This window comes from Macaca nemestrina, chromosome 19 (genome assembly GCF_043159975.1).
Source record: "Macaca nemestrina isolate mMacNem1 chromosome 19, mMacNem.hap1, whole genome shotgun sequence".
Lineage (NCBI taxonomy): Eukaryota > Metazoa > Chordata > Mammalia > Primates > Cercopithecidae > Macaca > Macaca nemestrina.
The window spans coordinates 17930158-17946766 of NC_092143.1; the positions used below are offsets into that span (position 1 = coordinate 17930158).

At 41.7% G+C, this 16609-nt stretch overlaps 1 pseudogene; it reads left to right on the forward strand.

Annotated features, from left to right (window-relative positions):
- The first annotated feature begins 1091 nt into the window (after nucleotides 1-1091).
- On the forward strand, nucleotides 1092-1701 carry LOC105477010 (large ribosomal subunit protein uL5-like; annotated as a pseudogene).
- The last annotated feature ends 14908 nt before the right edge of the window (nucleotides 1702-16609 follow it).

Sequence of the window (16609 nt, forward strand, 5' to 3'; positions counted from 1 at the left end):
TATGCATATGCAGGCAGTCTTCCAGACCCCCAGGGATATGTGAGAGCTTTTCAGTGCCTACTGTGGCTGTCTCAGTCTCCAGATCACACTGTTAAAGTTCTGGTTGGTCTGCTGGTATGTTGTTTACCCCAAACAGTGTTGCAACCTCAGGCTAGCTGCAATACTGGACTTCCCTGATTGTTTACCACTGAGATCCCTATTGTTTTTGACAATGCTCCTGGGCATAGGTTTATTTCAAGCTCTGGTCCAAAGGAACTCAGCCCCTTCTGTCAGCTACCTCTCAGGGTTTGCTCTGCCCTGGTAGAACTACCACCCTATGGAGCTATGGGAAAAGGGTGGATAGGAACAGCCCCAGGGTAAAACACCACAGACCTCCACTGAGCCCACTAAAGTTTAGTAATTTTTAAAAAAATAATTTCCTTTCAAGTTGTTGTATGACTTTGGTCAATTTACAGTGTACTGAAATGGTTGTTTTTGATAATTTTGTCGAATTTTATCATTGCTTTTTGGGGAAAGGATTTGCCATGCTTCTTCCTCAGTCATTCTGGCAATCTTTCCCCTGTATTATTATTTTTTTTTTTTGTGAGTGGTTTCTATAGGGATGCAATAGACATTCTTAACTTTTCGCAACAACTTTAGTTAATGTTGTTTCCACTTTATGCAAAATGTAGAAACCTTGTAATATAATATATAGATTCATTTACCACAACTCATGGTAAACACTTTCCCTGTCTCCTGTTCTTTTCTTTTTTTGTTTTCAACTCCCAACCAGTGAATAGATCTGCTATTCTTTATGCCTTAGTTATTGTATATCTACCTACAGGTTTCAGGATTTGGATTAAGTAATGATTGGGCCCTCTTTCATTCAAAAAATACAAATGCTTTGAAGAGAGAAAAAATTATAACAAAACTCTACATGTGTTCTGCATCTTCACATGTGTTCTCATCTCTTTATATGTGTTCAACATGTATAGTACATATCTCATGGTTTAGAATTCTTGAAAGAGGAAAGAAAGCCTTTATGTTTTAGGGACTAGTTACTAAAATAATGGCTGTAATTCTTTTACTGTATAAATGGTGCAGAGGCTCTCTTCCTGTACTCCATCATGGCACAGGATCAAAGTGAAAAGGAGAACCCCATGCGGGAACTTCGCATCCTTGCAAGCTCTGTCTCAACATCTGTGTTGGGGAGAGTGGAGACAGATTGACCCGAGCAGCCAAGGTTTTGGAGCAGCTCACAGGGCAGACCCCTGTGTTTTCCAAAGCTAAATACACTGTCAGATCCTTTGGCATCCGGAGAAATGAAAAGATTGCTGTCCACTGCACAGTTCGAGGGGCCAAGGCAGAAGAAATCTTGGAGAAGGGTCTAAAGGTGCGGGAGTATGAGTTAAGAAAAAACAACTTCTCAGATACTGGAAACTTTGGTTTTGGGATCCAGGAACACATCGATCTGGGCATCAAGTATGACCCAAGCATTGGTATCTACGGCCTGGACTTCTATGTGGTGCTGGGTAGGCCAGGTTTCAGCATCGCAGACAAGAAGCGCAGGACAGGCTGCATTGACGCCAAACACAGAATCAGCAAAGAGGAGGCCATGCGCTGGTTCCAGCAGAAGTATGATGGGATCATCCTTCCTGGCAAATAAATTCCCGTTTCTATCCAAAAGACCAATAAAAAGTTTTCAGTGAAAAAAAAAAAAAATGGTGCAGAGGGTTATTTGGGGCAAAGGTATTATGTGCAGAGTGAGTGAGCTGTGAACGCTTGCAATACCTTTACCGTTGTGCAATCACACAGAACTGAACTCACATACCTTTTACACAGGAGAGAATTGGCATCCACCAATGTTTTGCTACTATTTATCCCAATCACTAAAATCTCTTAGAAATTTCAGGAAATGGTATATTTTCCATCCCTTACTATTCTAGTTTAAAGCATTAAGATTGGGGAAAATCTTTTACATCTTTCTTTGTTTTTTTTTCCTTTGGAATATAATTTATTTACTTTTCAATGCTATCTTTTAGAATATATTTTTTGTCTTGTCCTAAAATTATCTCTTGGTGGAGGGCACTGTTAACTTTTTGCTATGTGTGTGTGTAGGCTCATGTTATGCTATGTGTATGCTATTTTATGCTATGTGCCTGGTTATAACACATTTATCTATTTTGGAAAGTTAATTTTTAGCAATCAGAGAACATGTTTATCTCACTTGCCAAGAATAGATACTTTACGTTTCTGTTGCATTTCTTGTCTGCAGTGTTTCTCATCTCTTCCCAATTCTTCTAAATCTTAACCACGCTTGAGAACCCAGCTTGAATCACCACTGGTTCTGGGACTCTCCCCTGGCTCTTCCACCTGGAAATGGTCTTTTCCTCCTTCCTTCATTCATTTCCCAAATAAATATTGAGCGCCCACTCTTTGTAAGACACTGATTAGATAATAGAAGCTATGTAAAAGTTGTGCCAAATAATTTTGCACTGGTAGATACCTGTTTCTATGCAGTCATGCACTGTATAACAATGTTTCGGTTAATGACCACTGCTTATATGATGGTGGTCCCATAAGATTATATTACTTTGTCTCTGTTTAGATATATTTATATAGACACATACTTACCATTGCGTTACAGTAGCCTACAGTATTCAGTACAGTAACATGTACTGTTATGTGTACAGGCTATATTACCTAGGTTTGTATAAGTATACTCTATGATGTTTGCACAACAGTGAAGTCATGTAATGATGTATTTCTCAGAACATATTCCCATTGTGCAGAGATGCACAAATATATCATATTTTCTCAGTTAAATTGTAATTTACTTGGGGGTACATCCTTCTCCTTATTGTTTCTTGTATTCCTTATAAAATTTAGCAGGGTGACTTCTACATAGTAAGGGTTCAAGAAAAGAATTTATATGATTATTATATTTATAAATTTTCTTTAAATATACTTAGATATGCAAGACACAAACAATTCTTTTTTTTTTTCTTTTGAGACAGGGTCTCGCTCTGTTGCCCAGGCTGGAGTACAGTGGCACACTCTTGGCTCACTGGTTCAAGCAATTCTCCTGCCCCAGCCTCCCAAGTAGTTGGGATTACAGGCATGCACCACCATTCCCAACTAACTTTTGTATTTTTAGTAGATACGGGGTTTCACCATGTTGGCCAGGCTGGTCTCAAACTCCTGGCCACCTTGGCCTCCCAAAGTGCTGGGATTGCAGGCGTAAGCCATCACTCCCTGCCTAGGACTGACTTATTTGAATGCAAATCAGGACGTGGCACATCGGAATTTATTATTTATTTTATTTTATTTTATGATTTTCAAGAGATGGGGGTCTCTCTATGTTGCCCAGGCTGGCCTCAACTCCTGCCTTCAAGTGATGCTCATCACATCAGAATTTAGCTTACAAATATAGTCTATAATACTTGGAAATTTTGGCCCAGTCTCATCATTTTCCAGCGCTATGATAAACATCCTTATGAATGCTGTTCTCCAGGTCTAGAAGGCTCTTCTCAGTTATTCGATGTATCTAAGTCCCACCATTCTTCATTGTCAGGTTCCACCACTTCCAGAAGACAATAACCTGTCTTCCCAACCATTTCAGTCCACACAGGTGCCATCTCCCTCTGAGCTATTGTAGCACTTACCGCCTAGTTCAGCAACCAGATTTCCCCAACAACTATTTCTATTTGGAATTCTTGTCTATTCTACGGGATATGGACCACATTATATATATACTTCTCTTTATGCCTTTGTGTCTAATAAATTACTGATTAAAGCTTGGTTTTAAAGTCCAAATGTGGTCGTATTAGTGAACTGCTATAAACCTTGCAGAGGCATTGGTAAAATAAAGGACTTTTTTGGTACGAATTATATGTGTGACAGGCTGCTTTTAACAGCTTATTGGCTTCACACAACTTTAAGTAGTGGTTTTACCAGAAATGTTTACATTAAACAGGCTTCTTTAGAAAGTAAACTGTTGTAACTATTTTGTAAACTAAGCTGACAATATGCATCAAGAATCTTAAAACTTTTCGTACCTTTTAGTGCACCTATTTTGGGGAGTTTAACTTAAGGAAACAATCCTAAAGCAGAAAAAAAAATGTAAAAAGCTTTGTATGCCAACATGTTAATAATAGGATATCAGTAATTTTGTTGTTCCCAAAAAATAGAATAAGCAAATACATTATGTATATATACACACATACAATATTTTACATGCTGATTGTTTTCACTTATCGTTCCCTGTGTTGATACAAATTTTACCAACTACATTTTCACTAGATATATAATATTCTCATACATATATAAAATTACATATATTTTATATATAACAGAATTTAAATTTAAATATATATAAATTTATAATTTATTATATATAATTATATAATATATATTTTTATATATGTATGAGAGAATATTATGTATCTAGTAAAAATGTAGTTGGTAAAATTTGTATCAACACAGGGAAATACGGTAAGTGGAAACAATCAGCATATAAAATTGTATAAAGGACATGGTCAAAATGATACACAAAAATATGAGTAGAAAGAAGAAATGACAGGGAATATATCAAAATGCTAAGATGAGTTTTAGTGACTGGATTGCCATTTATATATTTTTCTTTCTACTTTTTTTCTGTTTTCTAAATCATCAAAATTGGTCATAATTTCTGAAGAAAAAAGAATATAATTTCAAATATGGAGGAGGCATCAAGGATTTAAGTTTCAAGTAGACATTTTTTAGAGTTTAAACATTTTAGTGATTTCGTGTCTGAAGTATGTGATTGTCCAAATTGTTGGATCTTCCCCACCCCCGCCCCTGCCCCCCACCCACCAAGTGCTGTGAGGTCTGGTAAGTGTCTAACCACTTGGTGGCTAGTTTAAATCTTTCCCACAAATTTTCTAGTATATGTTGTCCCATGAGCCCTGGGGCAGTTTGGATTTTTGCAGAACTGAGAATAAGCTATGAATGAAAAAGAAGAAAATGGGATTATAGATTCCTTTCCTCCACTTTATGGCCAGAATACTAGTTAGCTGAGGAAGTTCTGAATCAGTCCTTTTTCCAGGCAAAGGCAGAAATACTGGGCTTGGGTCCTTCAAGGTAGGCTAATCAGTGTGTCAGAGATTCTTGGTGTCCTTTTAACATCCAGGAATTACAGAGAAGGTAAATCAAGCCATGAACACATAGGTACTCAGGCAGCTATTGGACAAATTTATGCTCTACTGAAGCAGATACATTTTGCCAATGCTGGAATAAATTGGCAAGGTACTAAGTTTACCTCTTTAAAATTCCCTTAGAATCACTGTTCATTTTAATCAAGTTAAAGGGCACCAAGGAACAATTCTAACAAACAGAATCAGATAATACTAGTAAAAAGGGAAAGACAATATCCTGAGAAACAGAACTGAAACTTAGGAGGAAAATGAAACGAAACTGAAACTTAGCCAGCAAAGCTATTAAAAAAAAAAAGTCCTGATCTTAACGCAGCCCTAGCAGGTAACTGTATATGAGCCAGTATTATCAAAAGTAAAACCAATAAATGTCGTACATTTTCCTACGTTGCACTTGAAAGAAACTCTTAACCAGCAGTGTGAGCTGCATGACCTTGCTGCAGCCACTGACATTCTCTGAGTCTCAGTTTACTCATCTGTGAAAATAGGTGTAACAGTACATGCCAGCCTCAATTAAATATAGAACTTCAGGGCTTGAGGGGTCTTGGAGGCCATCAGATCTTGGCTCCTCCACTGGACCAGGGCCTTGGGGCTACCATGCTCACCTTGTTGGTGTAAGTAAGCTCTTGCAGCAGCCAGATGTACTGCAGAGCCCACCGTGGGTGCAGGCAAACTGACTCCCAGGTCATGTGCAAGAGGCCATGAGAGAAGACAGGAGGATTCTCAACCGTTCTGGCTTCAGAAGGAGGCTCCTTGAGGACAGCTGAGTGGCCCAGGGTGGCTCAGAAGAGTACAAGCAATCGTCATCCTCAGAATGGGACTCCATAGCGTGATAAGGCAGCCATAGAGCAGGGACAGGAGACAGGGACAGGGTACCATCAGGGCAGGGGACTCATGCAGACAGGTTCAGAAGGGCCCTAAATGTTCTGCCAACACCTTGATTTTTTTTTTTTTTTTTTTTTGAGAAAAGGTTTCACTCTGATGCCCAGGCTGGAGTACAATGGTGCAAACACAGCTCATTGCCACCTCAACCTCAAGTAGTCCTCCCACCTCAGCTTCTTTAGTAGCTAGGACCACAGGTGTGCCCCACCACACCTGGCTAAGTTGTTTTTTCTCTTCTGTGTAGAGATAGGGTCTCACTATGTTGCCCAGGCTGGTCTCAAACTCTTGAGCTCAAGGGAACCTCCCACCCTGGCCTCCCAATATGCTGGGATTACAGATGTGAGCCACTGTCCGGGCCTCATGTTGAAATTCTTAATTTTGTTAAGGGAGATCCCCACAATTTCATTTCATACAGGCTCTGCAAATTATGTAGCCAGTGCAGGGTACAACATCCAAGATCTGCTAAACACAGGGCTGGAGGGAGGGGAAGAGAGGGGTCGTGACACAGGGTGATCAGGAACTGCCCTGGGATGTGTGACACTTCACAAGCCTCAATAAATGGTAGAATGGGAATAGACTGCTTCCTGGCCCCTCAGGACTGGCTTAGCCCTGAAGGACTAACTTGGATGTTTTTGGGGACTGTGGTTGATTCCCATGGAGGCAGCTCCACAGAGTTCCTGGGCTCAAGCGTGGTACCTGGGAGAGGGTCAAAAGTGGTTATTGTTGTCATTTTAAAATTTATTCTATTTTATTGATGTAAAGTTTACTCAACATAAAATTAACTAAAACCCGAAGGTAGCTTTGTACAATATTTTTAATAGTTTTGTGCATGACACAGTTTTTGCTAAGTATTTTTGTGTGGAATTTACCACTTGTGGCATCATGTCAGCATTCCAAAAGTTTCAGATTTTGATCATGAGTCGAAAATGCATTTAATACACCTAACCTACCAAGTACCAGAGCTTAGCCTTAAACCATCCTAAGGACATCTACATTAGTCTACAGATGGACAGAATCTTCTGTAACACAGTTGATGTAGTTTGGATATTTGTCCTTTCCAAACCTCATGTTGAAATTGGCCGGGCACAGTCACTCATGCCTGTAATCCTAGCACTTTGGGAAGCCGAGGCGGGCGGATCACGAGGTCAGGAGTTCGAGACCAGCCTGACCAACATGGTGAAACCTCGTCTCTACTAAAAATACAAAAATTAGCTGGGCATGGTGGCATGCTCCTGTAATCCCAGCTACTCAGGAGGCTGAGGCAGGAGAATTGCTTGAACCTGGGAGGCGGAGGTTGCAGCACTCCAGCCTGGGAACAGAGTGAGACTCGTCTCAAAAAAATAATTATAATAAAAAAAAAAAAGAAAGAAATTTGATCCTGTGTTGGAGGCAGGGCCTGGTGAGAGGCGTTTGGGTGGAGGTGGGGCCTGGTGAGAAGTATTTGGGTCGGGGAGGTGGGTCCCTCATGAATGGCTTGGTGCTGTCCTTGTCCTCACAGTAATGACTGAGTTCCTTTTCTACAGGTTTCTGCAAGGAGACAGAGTTCCACTCTTGTGGCCCAGGCTGGAATGCCGGGGGCAATCTCAGCTCACTGCAACCTCCGACTTCCGGTTTCAGGCGATTCTCCTGCCTCAGCCTCCCGAGTAGCTGGGATTACAGGCCCCCGCCACCACGCCCGGCTAATTTTTGTATTTTTAGTAGAGACGGGGTTTCACCATGTTTGCCAAGCTGGTCTTGAACTCCTGACCTCGTGATCCGCCTGCCTCAGCCTCCCAAAGTGCTGGGATTATAGGCGTGAGCCACCACGCCTGGCCTCTTGCAACATTTGACTGTTAAAAAGAGCCTGACACCTCTTTCCCTCCCTCCTCCTCCCACTCTAGCCAAGTGATGCCTTATCTCCTTCCCCTTGCGCCATGATCATAAGCTTCCTGAGGTCCTCATCAGAAGCAGGGCACCGGGCTTCTTGTATACACTACAGAACTGTGAGCCAAATAAATCTCTTTTCTTTATAATTTTTCTTTTTTTTAAGGGCCATATGTGGTGGCTCACTCCTGTAATCCGAGCACTTTGGGAGGCCGAGGCGGGCGAATCACAAGGTCAGGAGATCGAGACCATCCTGGCCAACATGGTGAAACCCCGTCTCTCTAAAAATACAAAAATTAGCCGGGCGAGGTGGCGGCGCCTGTAATCCCAGCTACTCCGGAGGCTGAGGCAGGAAAATGGAGTGAACCCGGGAGGCGGAGCTTGCAGTGAGCCGAGATGCCGCCACTGACTGCACTCCAGCCTGGGCGAAAAAGCGAAACTCCGTCTCGAAAAAAAGAATCGCGTCCCTGACACTGAGTAGTTTTGTGACCCTGAGTGAGTTTCTGACCCTCTCTCAAGTAGGACAAATGTGTTCACTGGATGTTGAAGATCAAACTCCTTCCCCGGGAGCACAAAGTCTTTTGTGGCTTGTACTTCTTCTTCGTTCTTCTTTCCTCTTCTTCCTTCTTCCTTCTTTTTTTTTTTTTTTTTTTTTTTTTTGGCTTGAAACAGAGTCTCGCTCTGTCGCCCAGACTGGAGTGCAATGGCGCGATCTTGGCTCACTGCAAGCTCCACCTCCCGGGTTCACGCCATTCTCCTGCCTCAGCCTCCGGAATAGCTGGGACAACAGACGCCGCCACCACACCCGGCTAATTTTTTGTATTTTTAGTAGAGACGGGGTTTCACCATTTTAGCCAGGATGGTTTCAATCTCCTGACCTCGTGATCCACCTGCCTTGGCCTCCCAAAGTTCTGGGATTACAGGCGTGAGCCACCGCGCCCGGCTTTCCCCTCCCCCCTCCCCCAACTGTAGCCATCCATCCTCCTCCTGTGTATGAAGTGTATTTTATTGTGGTTTTGTTTGCGTTTCCCTAATGGATAATGGTGTTGTATCTTTTCATGTGCTTGTTGGTCATTTATATATCTCCTTTGGAGAAATGTCCATTCAAGTCCTTTGCTTAGTTTTGAATTTGATTGTTTGTGTTTTTTTATCATTGAGTTGTTTTTTTTTTTCTTAGATGGAGTTTCACTCTTGTTGCCCAGGCTGGAGTAGTGCAATGGCACGATCTTGGCTCACTGCAACCTCCGCCTCCCAGTTTCAAGTGATTCTCCTGCCTCAGCCTCCTGAGTAGTTGGAATTACAGGCATGCACCACCACGCCCAGCTAATTTTGTATTTTTAGTAGAGACGGGGTTCTCTATGTTGGTCAGGCTGGTCATCAAACTCCTGACCTCAGGTGATCTGCCTGCCTCGACCTCCCAAAGTGCTGGGATTACATACAGGTGTGAGCCACCACACCCGGCCTTTATCATTGAGTTCTAAGAGTTCTTTATATATTCTGGTTACAAGTCCCTTATCAGATATATGATTTGCAAGTATTTTCTCCCATTGTTTTAGGTCATCTTTTGTTGACAATATCCTTTGATGCTGTTTTAAATTTTTATGAGTCCCATTTATTTTTTCTTTTGTCACTTGTACCTTTGTGTTATTTCTAATAATTCATTGCCAAATCCAAGGTCATGAAGATTTACCCCTATGTTTTCTTACAAGAGTTGTATAGTTTTAGCTTCTAAATATAGGTCTTTGATCCATTCTGAGTTAATTTTTGTGTAAGCTGTAAAATAGGGGTCCACCTTCATTCTTTTGCATGCGAATATCCAGTTTTCCCAGCACAATTGTTGAATGACTATTTTTCCTTATTTTATTGTCTGGGTACCCTTGTCAACTAGCTATAGGTGTATGGGTTTATTTCTGGGCTCCAAATTCTATTCCATTAATCTATATATCTTATGATTTTTGAATCAGTGTGGATAGGAATGTGTCACGATGGGCTGTAGTCTACCTTGCACAGAGGCATGGTAAGTAGCATGTCAGTATATTCTGGCCAAAGGTCAGATACATAGGGTTTGATAAATTTGATAAGAAGAGTGGAGCTGTGAACGTTAAGCACAAAAACTGCAAACATATTATATATACTGAGACAACAGTCCAGAGACATTTTTAGGAACTCAAAATAAATACATAAAGAGAGACAGCCTATGCAACCTTACTTGCCAGACCTGTCCTAGCAGCAATGATTTGTATTATCTTGGTGGATGAATTCCTTCTACAAATACAAGTTAAACATTTTGAGGAAGGGCAGATCCGCCAAGTACACTGTAAACAGTTCAGAACATGGTGCTCCATATGCTAAAACCAGGAAGAAATTAGAATGCACTTGCTTGAAGCCATTTCAAATCATCTTTCTGTTTTCAATTTTTGCAATATAACAATTTGCTTTTTTTTTTTTTTTTAAGATGGAGTCTCTCTCTGTCACCCAGGCTGAAGTGTGGTGGCACGATCTCAGCTTACTGCAACCTCCACCTCCCAGGTTCAAGTGATTCTCCCGCCTCAGCTTCTCAAGTAGCTGGGATTACAGATGCATGCCACCACGCCTGGCTAATTTTTTTATTTTTAGTAGAGATGTGGTTTCATCATGTTGGCCAGGCTGGTCTCAAACTCCTAAGCTCAAGTGATCCACCCACCTCAGCTTCCCAAAGTGCTGAGATTACAGGCATGAGCCAGTGCACCCAGCAAACAATTTGCTTTGATCTCTCTTTAGACAATGTGGCCAAACTTTCTTGGAGTAAATTTAGTGCAAGTAAATTCAATAAAATTGTTTAATAATGTAATATTTTAAATTAACCATTAATTATTAATTATCCATAATTATATATTTATGTATGCATTTATTATTTAGGTAATTATAACACATGTCCTCTGTCTGCCACACACATGTCCTGGGCACTAGGGTAATGACAGATACAGTTTCTGCCTTCCTGAAGCTGCTGGGTCCTTCATCGACCTTGTATAAGGGCTAGGTAGCAGAGGTTACAAAATATCCCTGTGGCTCCACCTGCCATGGTTCTGTTGGCTCTGTCCTGAGTCCCTGGGCTCTGGACTCCCCAGCTGGCCAAGCCCACAAACCTACATTCCCCTTAGCCTCCCAGTTCAGCCAAGACATTCAGGAGCTTTTCATATGAAATTTTACTAGGATGCTAAAGGAAATCACAAAAGAAGAAAACACCAGAGCCGAGAAATAGGTAAGTTTACCGAGTACAGATGATTTATGCCAAAGGAACAAGAGTTCCTCATTTCAGTACTACCACGAAAACCATTCCCTAAGCCTCAGTCTTCCACACACTGCTGTCAACGCTCCTGGAACACTCCTTTCTTTGGCTGCTGACTCTTAGGAGGCTCTGCAAGGGAGGGATAACACCTTTGCAGGGACCTAATGGGCTATTGTAGTTAGGTTCCAGAACCTTCAGACTTTCTCTAGGGGTAATCACTGATGAAAACAAGCACTGCCAGCCCCAGGCTTACCCTAACCTTTGCAGGGACTTGGGGCAAAAGTACAAAGGGATGCCCAGATACCATCTGTCTAAATATTTAAAAGTTATACATCAAGCTAACAAACCATTAAATAGCATGTCCTTGCTAAATACAACTTCATCCTGACACAGAGAGCAGGTTCCAACTGAGAGTTCCCTGTCCCACCTGCAGCCTGCCCCCTGCCCCCCACCTTTCTTGCCTTTCTGCCTTTGTGTGCAGACCCTCCAGCCACCAGGGCTGGGTTTTATATTATTTCTTGCAACTGCATGTGAATCTACAATTATCCCAGTGAAAGTTTAAATTAAGAGGAGGGTAGAAGGGGGAAGGGGGAGGGCGAGACAGAGAGAGTGAGAAAGAGAGAGAGAGAGTAGCTGTGCAGTGTGACCTATAGACCCAAAGTCACTGTGCCCGATGGGCTCTTCGTTTGAGAGCCTGGCCGGGTCCCCCTCAGCCCAGCCCCTCCTCACACAGCAAGGAGCCCACAGGCCAGCGGCTTTTGCCAAGCACTCGCTTAGTCCACAGTCTTGCCGAAATGGCCTCCAGCACACTTCTAGGGCCTGCGAAGACCTTCTTCTTGTGTCCAACTCCCGAGTGGGTCTTGCTGCAGTGCCGGTGGGTGCACCTCTGGAACCAAGAAGGCCAGCAGGTAGCTGTTTGTCGGGATCATGAACAGAACTTGATCTGGTTACCTAGAATGTCGGTAACCCTGCATGGCAGTGATCCCATTGGGGAAGGAGGAGAGGAACACTGCTTCTATTTCTTTTAGCCATAGGGTTCTGGAAAAGAGAGCCAGAGGAAGGCAGAGCCACCCCCGGTACAGTCCCTGAACTCTAGCGATTGGGGCATGGCTCATGAAATACATTAGAGGCAAAGATCAATCGCTCTGCTCCAATTAACTGCATGCAATTGTGACATCAAACAAAACGTCAGATGCCATTCCAAAGATTAAATTGTATGAATCTGAAACAAAGCAAGATATGCTTCATTATTTCACTCTTTAAACCATGAGCTCTTTGTCCCTCTCTGCAAAGAAAGGCCATTGATTTTGGCAGCCACCACCCAACAGTTCAAAGTACAGGATATCTGACCAGGAGGCCACAGGGGAGAGAAACTGCTTCTTGTTTCAAGTGCCGTCAGGTATGGGGGTGTCCTGGTGTGAGCAACAACCCCATTCTCTGAGGATAAAGTGAATCGAGACCTGAGCTGTTATGGGACAGGAGGAAATAGGATATAGCAGGTAGCTGGCCTTAGGGTGCCATTTAGAAGACATTTCTGGATGTTTAATATTAGTAATGGAATCACTTATCAATCACCAAGTGTTGAATATTTTCAAGTTTTGAGCATTTCTTTTTCTATTCCAGTCTAATTTCTATGTCACAGCAAACTTTTGGAATTACCATCTTAGGTATTTCTTTAGGCGCTGCCTAGTTACGCTCCCAGAAGGATTTGAAGCAGCTTCTCTCTCTAAGGTTAATGTCTTTGGTCCCTAAAACTCTTCCAAATGCATTTGGTTTTATACTAGTTAGCCAAAATTTCTCTTGGGAAATTGTCGGAGAAATAAATAACTGAGCAGAGCGAGGCATAGCCACACTAGGGCTCTTGTGTTTGTGTGCCCTGAAAACATATTTCTGCTGGTAGCTGTGCTGGGGGAAAGGGCAAACACTTTAAATATATATATTTATATTTTATTATATATTATTATATATAATTATATATATTATATATTGCATAATATAGTATTATATTTTATATATATATATATATATTTTTTTTTTAATTTGAGACAGGGTGTCACTCTGTCACCCAGGCTGGAGTACAGTGGTGTGATCTCAGCTCACTTCAGCCTTGACCTCCCAGGCTCAAGCAATCCTACCTCCACCTCCCAAGTAGCTGGGACTACAAGAGGTGTGCACCACTACGCCGGCTAATTTTCGAAACATTTAAAAAGTCATTTATAAGGGATCGTTTTGGAGAACGGGGCCTGCCACACAGAGATTCTTGAGAAGTAGAGCCGAATCTCCTGAGCAGTGTGCCTCAGGCCTGTGACAGGCTAGGAGTGGCTGCTGTCCTCTGGCAGGGTGCTGGCTTCTGAGACAAATATTATTTGCTGTGCAAGCTGTGTTGGAAATCACCACGTGCATCTCCAGCCCCATCTCCAGTTCTCACTCTGGACCTTCCCATGAGCTCCTTGAGGGCAGGACAGACAGCCCATTTGTATTTATGTCCTTAGACCAACTCATCATGCCTCACATCTGGTAGGTGCTGAATAAACGTTGAGCATAATTTACAAGCATGCTTTTTATAGCTTCCTCCAAGTCATCTGTTAGAATGTTGAGCAATAAAAGATCAAGGACGGAACTATTGATCCTCCAGGTGCCAGGCTGACAATAATTTATTAATCCATATTGGAGGTATGTTAAGTCTAAAAAGGAAGAAGTCTTTGGAGGGACATGACAGTTTTTTCAAACACTTGAAAGCTTGTCCCAGGGGCAAGCTAAGAACCAATGGGTGAAAAATACAGAAAAGATACAGTTCTCCCAAGAACAATATCATGGGTGAGGGCTTGGGGTAAGGGGCATTCTCATGATCGAAAATGCAATATATTGCCAAATTTGGTTCCACAAAAATAAAAATTCTGTTCTATTTTTCTGGAATGGAATTTGGCAATATGTACAAAAACCCTTAAATATATGCAGAAATTTTGACCCAGGAATTCCACTTCTAGATTTTGGTTATAGAAGTTTGATCAGGCCGGGCGCGGTGGCTCAAGCCTGTAATCCCAGCACTTTGGGAGGCCGAGATGGGCGGATCACGAGGTCAGGAGATCGAGACCACCCTGGCTAACACCGTGAAACCCCGTCTCTACTAAAAAATACAAAAAACTAGCCGGGCGCGGTGGCGGGCGCCTGTAGTCCCAGCTACTCCGGAGGCTGAGGCAGGAGAATGGCGTGAACCCGGGAGGCGGAGCTTGCAGTGAGCTGAGATCCGGCCACTGCGCTCCAGCCTGGGGGACAGAGCAAGACTCCGTCTCAAAAAAAAAAAAAAAAAAAAAAAGAAGTTTGATCAGCTGCACGAAGATATATGTACAAGGATGTTCAACACAGTACTGGTTATGACAGTATAACCAGCAGAGCCATGTAAACTGACAAGAATGGCTTAAATAAATCATGATATATTCATTGAATGGAATGCCATACACTGTTAAAATGGTGATTTGGAACTATGTTTATTTGAATGACAATATATTTGTACTCTGGGGAAATAGAAACAAGTAGGATATAAATGGTTCCATTTTATACACACACACGGAGATAGAGGGAGAGAGACGGAGAGACAGACATAGAGAAAGTCTTGAAGCTTATATATCAAAATGCTATTGTTATTGGTGATTATCTTTCTGGGTGTTGGGAATACAACAGATTTCACATTTTTAATTTGTATCCATTATTTCTAAATTTTCAACTATAGATATGTGATATAATAATAATACATTATGTAATAATCATCATCATCCTCATAAAGAATTAGGACTGATGAATATGTGCCCCACTGAAATGGTGAGCTTTCTTCTACCCAAAGTGCTCAGCCAGGGGCCAGATGGTTACTTGGTTGGATGTTGTAGAGGAAAGTTTGAAGAGAGGAATTTAAAGCCACTTCCAACTATAGATGCTATGATCCATGAAGGAAGAAGGTGACACTGGAAAATGTGCCGCAGATCCTCACACAGTTTGTCTGGCAGATAGGGTAATTATTTGCAAGGCTTTTTTGTTGTTGATAAAGATGTCTTTTATATTATAATTTTCTGAGACAGGGTCTCGCTCTGAATCCCAGGCTGGAGTGCAGCAACATGTTCTTAGTTCACTGTAGCCTTGAGCCTCCTCCTGGGCTCAAGTGATCCTTCCATCTCAGCCTTCCGAGTAGATGGAACAACAGCTGCCACCATGCCTGGCTAACTTTTTTATTTTTTATAGAGATGAGGGTCTTGCTGTGTTGCCCAGGCTGGTCTTGAACTCCTGGTCTTATACAATCCTCCCACCTCGACCTCTCAAAGTGCTGGGATCACACGTGTGCCTGGCCTGAGAATGTCTTTAAAAATTGGAAACTAGGTTCTTAATATTGGCTTCTTTCTATGACTTCTTAGTGAGGAATAACGTAGGAATTGGAATGTCCTCATGCTGTTCCCTGGCCTTACAAACTGAAATATTTGCCTCTCACCCCACTGGGCACAACGTGAGCTCCCCACAGCCAGGCATTTTTGCTTCTTTTGTTCTAGATCCCAGAAGAGTGGTTGGCACACAGCAGGCACTCAATAAATATTTTTTGAATGAATAAATTAATGTTGGCAGAGTAAAATAAGCAACTTGGAAGACAGCTGCTATGCAAATAAATGCTTTTGCTGTGTTCATGCTAATTACTTCAAAAACATGAGTTTGGAAACAGAATTCCAAAACTAAAACTCATTTTGTCATGTAATTAATTTTTTCAAATTATTAACATTCTTTAAAAGTCAAGTATGATGTTTGTATGGCCATACAGTTTAAAAATGAGAACTCCGCATTGTGTTCTAGATAACCACCGGTCAACAGCGCTTTCTCTAACAATAGAAATATTCTATATCTGCACTGTCTGATATGATAGCCATTAGCCACATGAGGCTACTGAGCAGCTGAAATGTGGCTGGTGAGAATGAGGAGCTGGTTTCTATATTTTATTTAATTTTAATTAATTTAAATTTAAACTTGAATATGCAGCTAGTGGCTACTGTATCCGTGCAGTTTTAGATCAAACTTCTCTTGGTTTATATGAAAAGGTAGATAGCATATGCTTACCAAGATACTGTATGTAAGCATGAAACCATGGGTACAATCTAGACTGAATCTTGTACTGAGAGAAAGAGATGGAAATAAGTCCAAGACTTTTATATGCTTCGGATGCATGGCAGCAGAGTGATGTCATAGATTAAAACAATTTCTTTACCACACAGCCTTCCTAATCTCCAGTAGTCCTGCTAAACTCTCGACATTCCACAGACTTATTTGTATCCAAAAATAAGGTTTATAAAAGTTGCAAATCCAAAGTAATTATCTGTAGTGCATGCTGTCAGCATCAGAATGAAAAGTGCAATTTGCATGAAAAGTATTATTGTTATTCTAGGGTGCCCTT